Below are 12,978 nucleotides of genomic sequence, written 5' to 3'. Positions count from 1 at the left end.
TAATGTTCACAAACCAACGATGACATCACTAATGGTTGATGACATAACTGATGGTTGATGACATCACTGATGGTTGATGAGGTTACTGATGGTTGCCTCTTGTTCAAAACCGAAGCTGTTAAATCTTTGTCTTCAAACAACATGCTGCCAACACTGTATTTTTTTTTGAATGACTCCAAACGTTTGACAGTAGGATGTCAAATAAGTGACAAAAAGGACTTAAAAGCTGCGGCGGTTTTTAATTGGAGGTCACTGAGAAACGTGCTGAGATTTAAATCCTGTTTGATTTGCTGCTGATTCAAGTTTAAGGGCTTCAAAGAAAAGACCCGGAGTGTTTGCCTGAAGACTCGACTGTAATGGACATTTGATTTGCAATAATTCACCCAGTGTGATACCAGGAACACTGTAGAGTTTATTTGTAGGAAGGAGGCTTGACTTTCTTTTGGCTGTATTAGTTAGTGAAGGACGGACAAAACAAGTCTGCAACTGACGTTGGCAGGCTCGCATAAACTGGATAGTGACGAGCAGAGGTGTCACCGCCTGGAGCGTCTGAAATGTCAGTAAAAGCACAAAACACCGTATCTAAAAAAAACAACAAAAAAACCCAGATAAACTGCAGAAGAGGGAGGCGGGGAGGACGGAGCGGCCGTCGCCATGACACCGGTGTTCGGCTTCCCACAGAAACCACCACTGGCGTTACAGCACTTGTCACAGTTTTGTAGAGCCACCGCCGGGCCTTCGCTCCTCGTTACATTTACAGATGGAGGCTTAATTGGACTAATTGGCCATATAGGCATGAAATTCAGGTGCACGTCGACCGTCTATAAATACCCTCCCCCCCCCCCCCCGTGCCCCCCTCACTCTTCAGTCGGCACCACAACAGCTGCCTCTATTCACCTGCCACTCAAAGAAGCCTGACGTCACATTATAGCACATATAGGAATCGTCAGAGGATGAATTATACCTCATTATGACTTTTCTTCCATCGTCAGCTCCAGTTTTGCCTTCATGAGGAAGTATTTAAAGTGTCGTCTCTTGATTGACATCATCACTGAGCTCCTCACGTTAATGTGACCGCTGGTAACGGGAACATTTCTGATTTCGCTGCAGACCTGAAACTGAGCAGAGAAACATCCGATTTTTAGGTAAAATTCTTGGGAAACCGAAAATCTTCAACACGCCGGCTTTCAACCGAGTGTTCCTGAGCCTATGCAGTGATTTCCACTGAAGAATCATGGCTGTTTTCAAAGAAGTGTCATCTGAAGACCCAGAAAAACATTACATTTTGGGGGTCAACACCGAGTTCTACTGGGATGTTCTGTTGTTGTTAGCATTAATATCCGTTTTTGTTTTTTTTAAACAAAATTAACTGTTTGTTAGCTGTTTGTTAACATTCTTAGTGGTTTGTTTTGTGAAATTAGCTGTTTGTGAGGTGGTTGCTTCGTTGGGTTTTAATGACATTAGCTGCTTGTTAACTTTGGTAGCAGGTTGTTAGCTGTGTTTGATGTTTGTTCACAAAAATGTGCTGTTTGTTAGCTGGTTGTCAGACTGTCAACACGAGTTCCACCGGGACCTTCTGAGGTTCTGTTCTGGTTCCGACTTCTTTTCTGCTTCGTAGTCTTCAGGTCAGTCTGGGTTTGGTACTTCCTGTTTGATTTTGAAATGACTCCCCTCTTTGCTTCACTTCCTGTCCTTTGTATGGTTGTTGGCCCCGCCCCCTGATTAGTTTCACCTGTACCTCATTGTCCTTCCCTCCCTGCTGTATTTAGTCTTTGTGCTCTTCTTCTTCCCTCTTTGTCAGTTTATTTCAGTTACTGGCGTGTTGCTGCAGCATTGTAGTTTATTAGTGCTTCCTTTCTTTCTTTAGTGAAGAATAACTATAAAATAGTAAATGATGCCAAATGTTTGTAGATATCAGAATAGTACATCGGTCTTTTAAATGACAGAGATTTCAAGATATTATTTTAAAAGACCTGTAATCCTCCACAGAGCATAATTTATTTCTGGAGATTATAGCAGTTTAATCAACTAATTAATGAAGAGATCCTATGGCAGTGATTTGAGTTGAGGACGGCCTTTGGTCACCGCTGAGGCTAAACTTGAAACATCTCTACATCAGATGAATAATGCCACCCTTTATCCAGCTCCCACATGAATTATCACAGAACATGAATGACTATAAGGACGGCGGTTGTGTTGTGTTTGATTGAGGGACATAAAATAAAGAGCAGAGCAGGACAAAAAAACCTGAGGAGGAACTCCATTCACCCTGAAGTGCTCCTATTTTGAAGAAATCTAGTTTTTGGAGCTGACATTAGTTTGTCCAACCGTGACGTCACCCGTTGGTTTTGAGTTGCCATTTCGAAGCCTTTTATCTGGCATTTTGACCGTCGCCATCTTGGTTTCTTTGGAGCCAGAGAAGTGACCATATTTGGACGAGCTCGTGAGGATCTGACTGAGAATCTGAGGACACTAAGCCCCGCCCACTTTTACCAGGAAACCTGATCAATGGGTGGAGCGACTTTATCTAATGACCCTATCGTGACTTGTGGAAAAGTTTTACTGACTTTGTATTTCAGGAGAGAACTTGTTGCTTTATGAATGGAAGTCTATTGGAGACAGAGTTTTTTTTTCTAAACAAGCCCCTAGTGGCCATCACTGGTATTGGACTTCTGCATTGGCTTCACTTTTCAGACCCGAAGACGACATCCACTTTCATACACCGTCCACAAGGAGATTGGCACTTCTGAGATTAGTAGTCAAAGAGACTTTGTTTACATGGATGACGGATGCTTTGTCCTCGTCAGACCTCTCGGTCCTGCGAGGCAGAAATGCTTTCTCAGTCCTCTCCTGCACTCCGTGTTCTCTCTAAGAAGCTATTACTTCATCGTCCTTGGTACCAAAGCAAGAGCTGCCGAACAGGAAAAAGCTCAGATTTTCCTTCCGGCTCATTATCCATTAAGTTTGAGTTAAATGGCCCCAGGAGCCAAAAAAACATTACGGACTGGTGGGGTTTATAAGAGGCAGGTTGGATTGAATCCTGCCTCCGATAAAAAAAAACTTTTAATGTTGCATGTTGAAATACAGTATTTTTTTTCACCCTGGGTTTCACTGTCTCTTGTTATAAACCTGAAGAAGGGGAACCCAGTCGGTAAGAAACTGATTCTCTAACAAAAGTCTCTCTGACTACTGACAGCCGTCGGTACTAAGAAAGTGAAGGTTGCCCAAATTAGAGATGTCGGAACGAAAGTGTTCCCACCGCCGGCTGCCCTGGTTATTGTGGATGTGATGTACCAATGATGAAATATTGTGATATTGTGTGACAGTTTCTTATTACTTACGACAGAAAAAACTGCCAAAGAAATCCATCAAAATACACGTTGAACAGAATCCTGCTCGACGTGTTTACTTCAAGAGGACGTCCACACCTGTTATCAGATGTTACGACCTCTTAGATGACATCTTCAGCGCTGCTTTCGTTTTAAGATTAAAGGCAGTTTCACACCTAAAAGTCAGAACCGAGGTTCGTGTTGTTGTTTTCTTTCCATTGTAACCATTTGATTTGGAGAGTTTTGGTGTCATGTTGACAAACCTACGTCCTGTCATCATCGCCTACGACCTCTTGGCGTCACCTACGTCCTTTTGTTTTGCCTATGGTCCTGTCTTCATCGTCTACGTCATCGCCGATGACATGTAATCATCGTAATCGCCCTGTCATCATCGGCTAGATCCTTTCGTCATCGCCTTCGTCTCATCCTCATTGCCTTCATCTCGTCCTCATCGCCTTCATCTCGTCCTCATCGCTTGCATCCTTTGTTTAATTGAACCTCTTACCAAGTATTACATGTCGAAGTCGACTGTCATGGGATTTTACGATATCAATATATTTGCTGAAATGTGGTTATCAAACACAAAGATAAGTAATGGAGGCAGGATCATTTACAGTTTAACAATACATCTTGTTGTCCACGCTGACATCACTGCCTCAAAATGGGGAACTTTGGAAAACAAAAAAAGGAAATAAATAATAGAAATACAAAATGTCTAATTTATTCCAATACTGATATCTACTCGGTGCCATTGACCTCCATTTGCTTCAGAAACTTTTTAAAAACACTTCACTCTGGTGTCGACGTGCTCCTTCATCACTACGAACACAAACTGTACTTTATTTAGACTCAGCCCCACATACAACATCATGCTGCCCTGAATACTCACCTGGGAATCAAAAATGGATTCATCCGCCGCTGAAAATAGTCCCCAACATATGGCACTTATTTCCTACAGTGCCCAGTTTGATCTTTTACAAAAAACAGCTAACATCACGCTTTGGGACCGAGCGCCTCCGGGGTGGAAAAGTATGCAAACATTGTTATGATTTATTTCTGCTTTAAATTTGGTGTGGCTGCTTTTGAGACTTTTTGAGAGCAGATTCAGTCACATCATTGTCACAGACTCGTTATCATAATACTGTTGTTTACTCGATAATTTGCAGTTTTTGCTGAGGCAATTTCGACTGTTGTTTCTGCTGAGTTTTTCTGCTCTGGTGATGAGGACAAGGAGACTTATTGTAATTCTAAATTCCCCACAAGTGTCTCTTATTCATGGAGCCCAAGATTGTTCAATTTGGCCTTGCAGTTTTGGAGCGTTGCTGACTTTCAGGTGGAAATAAAAAAAAAAAAACAGCTCAAGGTTTAAGGATTCCAGCTTAAACTTCACCTGTATATTGACACGTTTTATTTTTGGTGTTTTTGTGCAGTTATCATTGACAAACCCATCAGATAATAATGTGTTGCACAACTTTATTACGAGGTACAACAGTTTGCTAAATCTCCACTATTGTTCCGTTTATGATCCGTCGCTCACTTGTATTTGAAGATGAGGTGGATTTCTATTGGACATTTTCTCCATTTGGGACCCGCTCGTTAAAAGGTCACTTGAATGACATGTGCTGTAACTTTATATTAATCCTTGAGGGAACTAAAAGGGGGCATTGTAAACACGGATTAAAACACTGCCCTGGTCTTTTCATGGCCTCACATTTATCCTGTAAGTCACTTTATCTGTGGCGCTGCTGCATCTATAATGAGCAAAGGTTCTCACATCGTAGTTAATGTGACCTGCAGAGATTCTCCGGGCCGTTGTTCACGCCTGTTTAGCAAGTTTAATAAGAGCTAATATTTGAAAACCATTTGCAGTGAAACGCAGGAACCCCTTAATCAACAAAAGCAGCGCGTCTTAAAGATGGAGGGGACTAAAAGGATCAATGTATTGAGCGGGGGCTCCATGACCGTCAATACCGCCCCTCCATCCTCGGCTCCCCCGTCGCCCATAGGTGACCATTGATCACGGCGAGATGAAGGGTGAATGGGTGGATTAGGGTGATTTCACAGATTGGTGCATTGCCAATTGAGCGTGTAGCTCTTAAGGAGACACAGCGTGGAGGATATGGAGTCACCGAGGTTACTCTCTGGGCTGAAAACGCTCATTAAATCATGAACAAACCCAACTTCAAAAATCAACACCAGCAGGAAACACACGTCACAAACAGAAGATACCTTCAGAAAAGAAAGAGGACATGTCACGTCGCTAATCAACACCTTTACCTGCTCACTTCTGCTCTGCGTGGACCGACTCACCGCCATTCGAGTGCAAAGCTTTAGCGAACAGATCCGGAGCAGCCGATGGACTGGTTCCGATGCAGAAGTGCCTTAAAGCTGCAATACCACCAGCTGCCACTAGAGGTCGGCTCCAAAAAGCCTCCGGCTCCATAGACTCCCATTCAACTTCTCTCATTAAATCCAAAGTGAATAAAATGTGTCCATCAGTTATCTCGGTGTTGTTAGCTAAAGTCACTCCTTCTTCTTAGTTTTCTGGAGGTCCATCTGAAAATAATCCCTCATTCATTAGAAAAGAAGATTCATAAAGATGGATTTTTTTTTTTGTGGGCATGTCTGATTGATTGACAGGCCTACCGGTGGGTGGGGCGTAGTATTGTCAGGTTTCCAATCAGATCAGTCAGATCCACCGCTGGCTCCTCCCCCAGGTCATCCAAATAAGGTCACTTCCTGCTCCAAACCGCTCTGAACTAGCAAAGATGGCAACGAACAAATTTCAAACTGGAGGCTTCAATGTAGCCGTATACGAACCAACGGGGGACGTCACTGCTGGTTGCCGCTTGGTTGTATCATATAAAGCGTGTTTCTCTTTGCGTGCTCATTTCACACATACGTGGTTGCAGTCGAGCGTGTTTTCCTGGAATAACCCTTTAAACGACCTCAGACCCAGTGAACCGTCCTGCTTTGCCATCATTTTTGAGTTTAGATTACCAAAGAGCCCTCGGAGACCGTTGAGACAATTGACCGGTCTTCTACCGTCAGCAGACGGTAACTCTCCATCACGGTGGAGCTGAGTATCGGCCACAGGGGAGCGAACTGCTCAATGAAGCTGCGAGTCCCGTATTAAAGGGTCCGCACGATGACCTCGTTGTGGACGTGAACCGACTGTTTGGTGGCTCGTCGTTGGAAGGAAAACCTGATCCGTCCGTCGTTAGTTAAACTGCGGGGGATGATGACCTTTTGCGTGGCGTTCATGAAGGGAAGCGGCGCGTGGGATCGGTGTATCCATTGTGCCGTGTAGTGATTTATTTCTTACAATCTTTAAAGAATCGTAGGACCAGCGCGTCCTTCTTCAAAAAAAATGTTCCCTCTTGAGCTGCAGTGAAAGTATTTCCTTCATTATTTCCATTAAAGACCTGCTTTGTGTTCTGTTTTCACGCTTCACTAAAGCATGCATGCAGCACTTTCACAAGCCCCCCAGATCTCTCCTGGTTTTACATTATTTTCTCGCTGATCTATACGAAGCCACCCAACAAGGTCCCCGTTAATTAACAAAGAACTACGTAACAAAAGTCAAAAGCAGCCATATGTTTTATTCATGATTTCAAAGCCCCTGAAAAAAACCTTAGAAAATCAGTTTGGTCTTTTGTTTTGAAAGACATTTTCTGGTGTTAATGAATAAAGTTTGGATCCTCTCGGCCAGTTCGGTTGAAGTCTGACGGGTAACGGTGCAAATTTAGAGTAAAAAATGTCTGTAAAGTTTTTGGGAGAAACAAAACCGTTTTCGTATATCAGAATTTCACAGGAGCATATTGGGCATGATCATTATCGTCATTATTTGTCTGCTTCCTGCGGCTGGCCATCTGAACAAAGACACTGGCTGCATGTGATGGAAGACTTTGATGGAAGATCAGACAGTTTTGCAAAAAGAAAACTGCTCCGTCTGTAATCAGTTCCCATTTACTACACGGCGCTTTACATCTACCTGCCGCCGTTTACCATGCATGATCCACCGCTGTACTTTATAGTCCCCCTCAAAAATTACAGTGGGATGAAAAACTCAACCCCGCATTTTAAAGATGTGAAAACAAGCGGCGACCATCAGTGAGGTCATCGTTGGTTTGTGAACGTTATGAATCCTCCAGTTCAGATTCTGTCCGTCACCATCTTTGCTAGTTCGGAGCGGTTTGGAGCAGGAAGTGACCATATTTGGACGAGCTGGGGGAGGAGCCAGCGGTGGATCTGACCGATCTGATTGGAAACCTGGCGATACTACGTCCCGCCCACCGATAGCTGTAACCTGACTGCACCACAGGCCTGTCAATCAAACAGACACGCCCCCAAAAACAGGTCTTCTTGAATCTTCTTTTCTAATGAATGAGGGATTATTTTCAGATGGACCTCCAGAAAACTAAGAAGAAGGAGTGACTTTAGCTAACAACACCGAGATAACTGATGGACACATTTTATTCACTTTGGATTTGATGAGAGAAGTTGAATGGGAGTCTATGGAGCCGGAGGCTTTTTGGAGCCGACCTCTAGTGGCACTCGGTGGTATTGCAGCTAAAGACACTTCTGCATCGGAACCTTTTTTCAGACCTGGAAGCTACGAACACGTTTATATCCAGTCAGTGCCTACGACGTGTTTCTTGACGTCGACCAATTGGATGACGTCACACATGATTGAGCGATGATTGACAACCTCTCGACTCTCCTACGACACAGAAACTCTACTTATAGCATCGCCAGTTCCCCGACAAAGACACATCAAGAATTTTTAGCAGTTTGATTTAATCTGAAAGAGTTAAAAAACAAATATATCATTTGGTCTCATCTCTCTATTGCTCGTAGGAAAATGGAAAATAAAACTGATTTGCATTTTCTTTTTCACATTTTTTGAGTTTTGCTGTAAAATCGGTGCAACATTTGGACAGAAAACCTTCCATATAATGAATATCCATCCTTTTTTAAAGAGTCGGCTTGATTCCTGTTTGTTGATGGAGCTCCTGCGTGCAGAAAAAAAGATACTAGGAGGAATTCATTGATGTCCAAATTCCAGGCTGATTCTTTAAAGACAAATTCACAAGGACACGGAGCTTTAAGTATTTATGCCACTGTCCTTGTTTCAGGTAAACCAAACAAATAGATGAATAAAAGGTAAAGAATCGAGGGGAAATATTGTTGGCAGAAACACTTTATCAGTGGAATCCTCCGTGAAGCTCTAAATACAGCCTGTTTTAACAGAGTTATTTCAGCTGTAGAGTACGTCTGTCTTCTCCACAAGTTCCCGATAATAAATCCTTCCAACTTCCCTTATAAACTCATAACACCAGTGTCTGTGGCAGCTCTGTCTAAACTCACCGTCTGACAGCACTGCAAAAAAAACACAAAAAACAACCCCTGACGTCGAGACATTCATCAGGGCTGGTGGAAATATTGTTTAACTAACAATAACAGTGTTTTTATTGATTTTCTGTCGCTGTGTGTTGCTGCTTATGAGAAACAGCAACCGCTTGAACACAAAAGCCCAAAACATGCCACGAGTAATGGACCGCACGGAAGATTTAGGCGCTGAAAGTAAAACGCGGGGATGCTTTCAAGACCGCAAATTGTTTTTTCTATATTCATCACTTAAAGAGCAAAAAAAAAAGCTACATCTATTTTCTCTGACCACTCTTTGTCTTGAAAACAGCACCGGCTCGTCTCCACTCAGGTCCTCAAGGCTCTCGGCAGGAAGGTCGCTCAGCATCACGCGGCAGTTCTTCTGTGGAGGGTTCCTTGCTCTGCGATAATGGTGTCGCTATGGTTACACAGTGATCGGTTCTCCTCCTCCCACCGGTTCATTCTCATTCCCACGATTCTCAAAGATATACGCACGAGGTCCTGTTTAGGCGTTGGCACGGTGACGGAGAAGAAACCAGTGACCGAGTCCGAGTATGGAAGGAGGTCGGGGGGGTCATTCGGTGGAACACCTGGTGTTTGAGTCATGGAGAAAGCAAAAGTCAACACAGGTGCACTGCTGCAAGAGAGCACCGGTACGATGCTCCGACACCTTTTTTTGTTGTTGTCCACGTGAGGAAATAAAATGTCCACAGTTCTCTTGACCCGATTAAAATGTATTTACCTGTTTCAAGTGCTTGAAGATCCAATCAATTTAAGGTATATTTATAGATTCACAACGTTGGCTCAGCCTCGTTTTGATCCGCTACCGTTTGCCCTGTTAAAGTCACTACATTACTCTGTTAATACAATACAATATACAATACCTTTAATGCATCTCAATTATAGACTGTATATAAAAGTGTTCGTAGCTTCCAGGTCTGAAAAATGAAGCTGCAATACCAGCGAGTGCCACTAGAGGTCGGCTCCAAAAAGCCTCCGGCTCCATAGACTCCCATTCAACTTCTCTCATCAAATCCAAAGTGAATAAAATGTGTCCATCAGTTATCTCGGTGTTGTTAGCTAAAGTCACTCCTTCTTCTTAGTTTTCTGGAGGTCCATCTGAAAATAATCCCTCATTCATTAGAAAAGAAGATTCAAGAACACCTGTTTTTGGGGGCGTGTCTGTTTGATTGACAGGCCTGTGGTGCAGTCAGGTTACAGCTATCGGTGGGCGGGACGTAGTATCGTCAGGTTTCCAATCAGATCGGTCAGATCCAGCGCTGGCTCCTCCCCCAGCTCGTCCAAATATGGTCACTTCCTGCTCCAAACCGCTCCGAACTAGCAAAGATGGTGACGGACAGAATCTGAACTGGAGGATTCATAATGTTCACAAACCAACGATGACATCACTGATGGTTGATGACATCACTGGCGGTTGATGACATCACTGGCGGTTGATGACATCACTGGTGGTTGCCGCTATTGGCATTTTTACATTAAAGATATTAAAGTATTTCGGCTACATTATTGACGACTGTGTGGAAACTCGTCTCCAAACAACGTACGTAAGGTTACTAATGAAAAGTAGTTTTTTGGTTCCGAAACCTGAAGCATCGAATTTGTGTCCTTTTTGCATCTTTGCACTGACTTCGTTTGTAAGGTAAAACGTCTGCTCTCCTTCAATCTGTCTTCAAACTGGAAAGATTCCCGTCACCAATCCTGTCAAACATTCATGAAGAAACTCTTGTCATGAATTAAAAAAAAAAAAAAAAAAAAACAGGCGGGGAGTCGCAGCAGGCAAACAGATGGTGCACATGGACGCCCACGGTGACACCTGCAGCTGTGTGACGCCGGCTGCTGCACAGCCAATCAGGGACCGATCACATGTTTGATTGATAAGCATCTGAAGTTCTGTACATTCTCACACACACACACACACACACACACACACACACACACACACACACACACACACACACACACACACACACACACACACACACACACACACACACACACACACACACACACACACACATATAGCTGCAGTTCTTCTGTTTTCATAAACCTGCGGTGATAAAATATGGCCGACCTCAGGTAAAAAGCTCCGCCGACTGAATGTTTGATGGCTCTGAATTATCTCCTGGTTTTCATCCTAATGAATATCAGATGGAAGATTTCTAACCTGCTGGACGTGAATTAATTACAGGAAGTGGATTTCTCTGCAGTTTCGTTGTCCTCAGGTGCATCGAGCTGGAAGCTGATGATTAAGACGTTTGTTGCAGTGGATAAAACTAAAAAAAAAAAGAAAAAAAAAAGTACGTGGGAGGAAAATCTGCAGCATCAAACAAAACCAAAGAAAAATATACGTTATTTAGATTCAATTACAGCTGAAAATGATTTATCGACGACCTGCCGGGCTCACAAATCGCTCTCGGTCTGTTTATGTGGTGAATGTATTTTGTTCTTAGTGTGTTTGTTCTCTGTCTTAAATGCAGGTGTTGTGAGGTCCGGTCCCGCCGGCGTCCGACGGCAGGCGTCGTGATACGAGTCGATTCTCAGCAGATCTCCCGTTCGTCGCGCTCGATTTCGCTCAAGGAAAGCTGCAGTGTGTCAACAGGTAACACGGAGGTTTGAATTCTATCTGATGTTCATCTCCGAGCCGCGGGTTTATAAAAATATGGAAAAATCCTTCTGCTTGTTGGTGCCTTTAGGTGCAGAGTTAGATTTGATGTCTGTGCGTTCGGTGCATTGATGTGCTGCATTCAAGGAACGTCAACATGATGGGAAAACTGAGGATGTGCAACTTTTATCCTGTTTTTTCTATTCCGACATGGTCACCATCAACTTTGTCTTTTTCAGCTCTACGTGGAGCAGAAGTTTAGAGGCTCACAGTTTTCCATCATATAAACCGGAGACACTTCACTCACATGTGACGACTATTTTCCCAATTTTTTTACAAACCAAAAATCTGTCAATTAATGGAGAAAATAGTCGCCAGATTAATCCATAATGAAAACAACCATTAGTTGCAGCTTCACCTTCAACTAACAACAATCGAAAATCCCTCTTTTACATGAATGCATTTCATTTATTTTCAAGAAAGTGATTTTTTTTTCACAATTCAATTAAAAAATGTTTTCAAATTTCAACTGACAATTGACCAGAGTTGTGAAATACGGTTCTCATACGGTGGGAAACCTTCTGGTTTGCTTCAATAATATAGAATTAAAGCCTGCTGGTGTGACGTCGGCTGTCAAAGTTCTTCTTACCGTTACAATCAGGGACAAAAAAAACATTAAACAGGGTTTACAGAAAAATACACAGCAGTTTACGAAGACGGACAAAAATACGAAACACAAACACGAGAGGACGCAGAAAAGAAGGAGACGAGAGCTTCTGAAAGGTTTTTATAAAAAAAAAACAAAAAAAAAACAATTCTACACTTTTAGCTTTTATTCACCCAAAAACTTGACCCAGCATGCATCACTTCCCTCTGTAACCGGTCTGCAGCCCCGTCGTCACACGGTCGACACCTGCAAGGTAAAAAAATGGGGAAAAACACCATCGGCCGTACGACACCTAATGAGACGATGTCACCGCCGTGCGGAGCGGCGTGGGAGGGAGGACTCGGCCCGCGGCACCGCTGTCACTCACACATTTAGTCATCATCAGCAGGGTGGGTTTTTTCCTTTTTTGGGGCGGTTGTCAGCGTGAAACAGGAAACATTCAAACATTTTGAGACGTCCGTCCTCTCAGACCGACACGGAAACGCTGCGATGGTGAACGTGGATATTTAGCATCTTGTAAAAAGTGGTGGTTCCATCTCGCAGCAAAAATAGTGTTTATGGAAGGTAGAAATTATTTGTGCAGAGATTCATCTTCAGTTCAGGCCGATGTTTCCCAGCTGCTGATGTTTGTGTGAGGCAGTGAGTGATTTCTGTTGAGACCAAACTGTGCTGTATGATTTTATTTTGCATCGCAGTACAGAAGGTTTCTGTAGAAAATAACAGCTGCTTTCTCGGCCCGGTGTTCCGTTTTAAAGAAACCTCCGTACTTACGCCCGTCGCATCGATCGTCCTGTTGCCTTTCCTTTGAATTACGACGTGACGCCTCTCGCTGACGTTGTTCTTAAAATTGCCGCCTGCTTCACTTTTACAGCGCGGCTAATTTAAGGTCATCCAGTTTGTGAATTACTGTGATTACGTGTATTTTTCTCCTTCCGTCCTGGTTTAAAGCCTCTTTCTTACCTTTACTA

General features: G+C 43.3%; 1 protein-coding gene across 1 annotated transcript in view; it reads left to right on the top strand.

Moving 5' to 3' along the window:
• Positions 1-12,978, top strand: part of LOC138631151 (multiple epidermal growth factor-like domains protein 11) — a 122,340-nt gene that overhangs the window by 19,071 nt on the left and 90,291 nt on the right. The window contains exon 2 of the mRNA XM_069715933.1: positions 11,219-11,340. The gene's annotated coding sequence lies outside the window, so the exon portion shown is untranslated. The remainder of the gene's footprint in view (positions 1-11,218; positions 11,341-12,978) is intronic.

The sequence above is a fragment of the Brachyistius frenatus genome, unplaced genomic scaffold, assembly GCF_029030835.1.
Source record: "Brachyistius frenatus isolate BFR_SWC_R1_liver_20210118 unplaced genomic scaffold, ASM2903083v1 Contig_150, whole genome shotgun sequence".
Classification (NCBI taxonomy): domain Eukaryota; kingdom Metazoa; phylum Chordata; class Actinopteri; family Embiotocidae; genus Brachyistius; species Brachyistius frenatus.
Note: the sequence above shows the minus strand (reverse complement) of the source record. Positions and strands in the feature narration are given on the sequence as shown.